This window comes from Phocoena sinus, chromosome 3, assembly GCF_008692025.1.
Source record: "Phocoena sinus isolate mPhoSin1 chromosome 3, mPhoSin1.pri, whole genome shotgun sequence".
Taxonomy (NCBI): domain Eukaryota; kingdom Metazoa; phylum Chordata; class Mammalia; order Artiodactyla; family Phocoenidae; genus Phocoena; species Phocoena sinus.
In genome coordinates this window covers 19,062,286-19,067,720 of record NC_045765.1, presented here as the reverse complement: position 1 = coordinate 19,067,720, position 5,435 = coordinate 19,062,286, and the positions used below count along the sequence as shown (strand labels likewise).

At 41.4% G+C, this 5,435-nt stretch overlaps 1 non-coding gene across 1 annotated transcript; it reads left to right on the top strand.

Moving 5' to 3' along the window:
• The first annotated feature begins 250 nt into the window (after positions 1-250).
• Positions 251-315, top strand: LOC116752412. The gene has a single exon (XR_004349484.1). It is a non-coding gene; the product is annotated as a small nucleolar RNA SNORD58 (small nucleolar RNA).
• The last annotated feature ends 5,120 nt before the right edge of the window (positions 316-5,435 follow it).

Sequence of the window (5,435 nt, the reverse complement as noted above, 5' to 3'; positions counted from 1 at the left end):
GAAAAATATATAAAGGCACACTTGAAGTTCATTTTAATAATATGTTTTACATAACTCAATATACCCAAAATACAGCATTTCAATATACAATCAATATATACATTTCATTAATGCAGTATTGGAAATAACACACGTGCCCAGCACATGTACCACAATACAACAGGACCTAACAGGATGTAATGTTAAGGTGAAATGTAGTCTGACCATAACTGTACATTCCTTCAGTTTTTATATTAAAATTAAAAATTCACTGCAGTGATGTGTTTCTTAGGACACCTTTGGATCTTCTGTGAAAATAAACCGATTCTGAGCAGCCACACTTTGGTCAGTGATCAACAGTATACAATGAACACTCTGCATTAGGATTTGTGGAATTGGGTAAAACTACCAGAGAACTGCTTGAGAACCTAGCATACAAATCAAGAACACTCATGAAACTGCCCAGGCCATTAAGGGTATGCATCTCCAAAAAGCCACCAAGTATCTGAAGGATATCACTTTACAGAAGCAATGTGTGCCATTCCACCATTACAATGGTAGAGTTGGTAGGTGGTCCCAGGCCAAACAGTGGTGCTGGACACAGGGTTGGTGGCACAAAAAAAAGTGCTGAATTTTTACTGGACAATGCTCAAAAATGCAGAGAGTAATGCTGAACTTAAGGGCTTAGATGAAGATCCTCTGGTCACTGAGCACATCCAGGTGAACAAAGCCCCAAAGACGTGGCACAGGACTTACAGAGCTCACAGTCAGATCAACCCATACATGAGCTCTCCCTGCCACGTTGAGATGATCCTCACTGAAAAAGAACAGATTGTTCCTAAACCAGAGAGGAGGTTGCACAGAAGAAAAAGATATCCCAGAAGAAACTGCAGAAACAAAAACTTACAGCCCAGGAATAAATTCCACAAAAAATAAATGCAAATAAAAATTTTAAAAAAAATTCAGTCCTTCAGTCATACTAGCCACATTTCAAATACTCAATAGCCACCTGCAGCTAGTGGCTACCATATTAGATAGTACAGGTCTACGCTAAGACCCATAATCCATTTTCTTGTTCGCAAGTTTAATGCTGTCGTCATCACTGTCATCATCACCACCATCACAAGGGCTTACTGAGCATGTAAGTGCCAGGCATTGTGCCAGGTTCCTTTGTGAGGGATGACATTCTCTGGGATTAGACTCACTGGATTTGCACACTGGCTCTTCCATGTACTGTCTGTGTTACCTGGAGCAAGCAACCTCAACTTCTTCGCCTGTAAGATGGGGACAGTAATGGCAGTGCCTTCTGAGGGCTTTTGTGAGGAAGACAAGGCCATGCTGGGCCGGGAGTCAGCTCCTGATAAATGATAAGGAGCTCTGACTCATTTTCTTGCTTGAGGGGACCTACCGCGGCTGAGATAATGTTTAGGCCCTATCTCAATGCAGGGACGCATCTCTTCCTCATGAGGGTCTTACCTCTCCCTGGAAGCGTATGTCCCGAAGCACCAGAAGCAGCCACCACAACTGACTTCTCAAAGTCAGTGGCCTGAGCGTAGGTGGACAAAGGACACAAACCACAATTTGACAGGTGGTTGTCTGTGTCCTTCCCAGCTCTTATTTGATCTCAACTTTTCTGTCCTAAATTCAGTAGTCTGGGGCTGAAATCTAAAACAGCCTAGTGTGGGAATGTGGCTTTCATTCAGATTTTAGTCCTCTGAGATGTTTTTTTGAAAGGTGACACTGTGATACAGCAGAAAGGAAGTGAGGAGGCCTGGATAGGCAGGTTACTTTGGCCCTCTGAGCCTCAGTTTCCTCATTTGTGAATTGAGGTTAATGACATGTACCTGGCAGTGTTGCTTTGAGGTTAAATGTGAAAGTGTATTTAAGAAAGCCTCTAACACTCTCTGTCGTCCATGTTCAATAATCAATAACTGATGATGAATCCATGTATTAGATGATTTATGTTGGGATGCTTTTATTTTTAAATATATATTTGTTTATTTATTTATTTAGCTGCATCAGGTCTTAGTTGTGGCACGTGGGATCTTCGTTGCAGCATGGGGGATCTTTCATTGTGGCACGTGGGCTCCAGAACGCGAGGGCATAGTTGCAGCACGCAGGCTCTCTAGTGGTGGCGCATGGGTTCTAGAGTGCGAGGGCTTAGTTGTCCTGCGGCATGTGGGATCTTGGTTCCCTGCCCAGGGATCGAACCCATGTCCCCTGCATTGGAAGGTGGATTCTTAACCACTGGACCACCAGGGAAGTCCTGGGATGCTTTCTTTTAAAATTGAAGTATAGTTGACTTACAATATTATATTAATTTCAGGTGTACAACATAGTAATTTGATATTTTTGTAGATTATACACCATACAATGTTATTATAAAATACTGACTATATTCCTTGTGCTGTACAACACAGCCCTGTAACTTATTTTAAATTATTTTATAATTGGCAGTTTGTACCTCTTAATCCTCTTCACCTATTTTGCCCCTCCCCCCTTCCCCTCTGGTAACCACTAGTTTGTTCTCTGTATCTGTGAGTCTGTTTCTATTTTGTTATATTTGTTTGTTTTGTTTTTTAGATTCCACAAATAAGCAAAAACATACAGTATTTGTCTTTCTCTGTCTGACTTATTTCACTTAGTATAATACACCCCAGGCCCATCCAATGTTGCTGCGAATGGCAAGATTTTACTCTTTTATATGGCTGAGTAATATTCCATTGTATATATACCCTACCACATCTTCTTTATCCATTCACCAGCTGTCGATGGGCATGTAGGTTGCTATGTGGGATGCTTTTGAAATATCTGCTGTGGTGACCTCAAATCCCTTGTGCATAAAGCCCAGACCCTCCCATAACTGATAACCTGCTCACTTTGACCTTGACTTGGGTAAAATTTTTCATAAACTTTATGATTATCACAAGATGTATATTAGCTTAAGCATGGTAAAAAACAATGAGGAAGATGAAATCCTCCCTTAGTGTTTTCTAATAGGATTATTAGCCACTCCTTAAGTAAAATAATTATTTACCTGTGGTACAGCAGAAAGAAAATAGGGTTTGGAAGTCAGAAAGACCTGGGTTTGAATCTGGCTCCACCCACTGACTAGAGCACAACCTTGGGCAAGTTACTTAACCCCTCTGAGCCTGAGTTTCTCATATCTAAAACTGGGATGATAACCATCTCAGTGTTGTTATGAGGCTCTCAGGACATTTTAATAGTTTTTTGTCCCCTACAGATATTCTCAAGCTTGTCTTTTATTCTTTTAAACATATTTGTGTTGGGACTTCCCTGGTGGCGCAGTGGTTAAGAATCTGCCTGCCGGGCTTCCCTGGTGGCGCTGTGGTTGAGAGTCCGCCTGCCGATGCAGGGGACACAGGTTCATGCCCCGGTCTGGGAAGATCCCACATGCCGTGGAGCGGCTGGGCCCGTGAGCCATGGCCGCTGAGCCTGCGTGTCCGGAGCCAGTGCTCCGCAACGGGAGAGGCCACAACTGTGAGAGGCCCGCATACCGCAAAAAAAAAAAAAAAAAAAAAAAAAAAACTGCCTGCCAATGCAGGGGACACAGGTCCGATCCCTGGTCCGGGAAGATCCCACATGCCGCGGAACAACTAAGCCCATGCACCGCAACTACTGAGCACATGAGCCACAACTAGACAGCCCACGTGCTGCAACTACAGAGCCCACATGCTCTGGAGCCCGCACACCACAATGAAAGATCCTGCATGCCGCTACAAAGATCCCGTGTGCCGCAGCTAAGACCCAATGCAGACAAAAAAAAAAAAAAAACCCACACAAAAACAAACAACAAAAACAACAAAACCCCCAAAAGACACAGGAAATCCCACTAGAAAACAAAGCACAATTTAAGGATCCAAAAAAAAATGCACAGCATAAAACATATCAAGTAGATAATCTCTGACACTTAGGATGGTTCAACTTATGATTTTTCAACTTTATGATGGTGTGAAAGTGATACACATTCAGTAGAAACTGTACTTCAGGTTTTGAATTTTGATCTTCTGGTTTTCACATTCAGTACAGTGTTCAATAAGTTACTTGAGCTATTCAACACTTCATTATAAGATAGGCCTTGTGTTAGCTGATTGTAGGCTAATGTACGTGTTCTGAGCACATTTAAGGTAGGCTAGGCTAAGGTATTATGTTCAGTAGGTTAGGTGTTTTAAATGCATTTTCCACTTAAGATATTTTCAACTTGTGATGGGTTTATCAGAACATAACTCCAATGTAAGTCAAAGATCTGTATACATAACATGTGAACTCATACTCCAGTGCAGGGGGTGGGGAGGAGTGGGGAGGAGAGAGAGAAGGAGAAGTTGATCATTGGTTACCATTGGAGATAACCAGAGAAGGCACTGAATCTTTAAAAAATTGGGAAGTAAAGGAAAATATTTAAGCATTTATTCTGTGTGTCTTGTATGATCAGTCTTACGTAGTAATCAAATAATGCTAATTGATGAGGGAGAGGTGATCTTTACAAAGAATGACAGAAAATCGTTTTGCAACTCTTCATGAAGTAGTTCATTAAGGTAAATTCATCAGTGGATGAAACCGTTGGACAAAAGTTTGTTATGGAACTTTTCTTTTTTAAAAAAAAACTGGGCTTCCCTGGTGGCGCAGTGGTTGAGAATCTGCCTGCCAATGCAGGGGACACGGGTTCGATCCCTGGTCCGGGTAGATCCCACATGCCTCAGAGCAACTAAGCCCGTTCGCCACAACTATGGAGCCTGCGCTCTAGAGCCCGCGAGCCACAACTACTGAAGCCCACGCACCTAGAGCCCGTGCTCCGCAACAAGAGAAGCCACAGCAACAGAGAGTAGCCCCCACTCACCGCAACTTAGAGAAAGCCCGTGTGCAGCAGTGAAGACCCAACTCAGCCAAAAATAAATAAATAAAATAATTTTTTAAAAAAGAAATAAAAATAACAAGCAAAAATTACATAACTTCATTGTAAATATTAAGAAAACCTAAATCAATGGAGAGATAAACTATGTTAATGACTCAAATAATACCATATTAATAACTCAGCAGGATAATGAATTAGGTTCTCCCCAAACTCATCTACAAATTCAGTGCAATTCCAGGCAAATTTCCAAAAGGGCTTTTCACAGAACTTGATAAGCTAATTCTAAAATTTACATGGCAAAAAAAGGCAAAGAATATTCAAGGCACTCCTGAGAAAGTACAGAGTGGGGAGTTTGCTTACCAGATATCAAGATTTATTATAAGCCATGGTATTACAGTGTAGTATTGGCACAGGGATAGACAAACAGACTGATGGAACCAAAGAGAAAACCCAGAAACAGACTCATAAATGGAAATATGATATATGACTGCAGTTCAATGAAGAAAGAAAATTCAATAAAAAGTATTGGAACAACTGGTTTTCATATGGAATAAATGAAAGTGGATCTGTATCTCACATACTA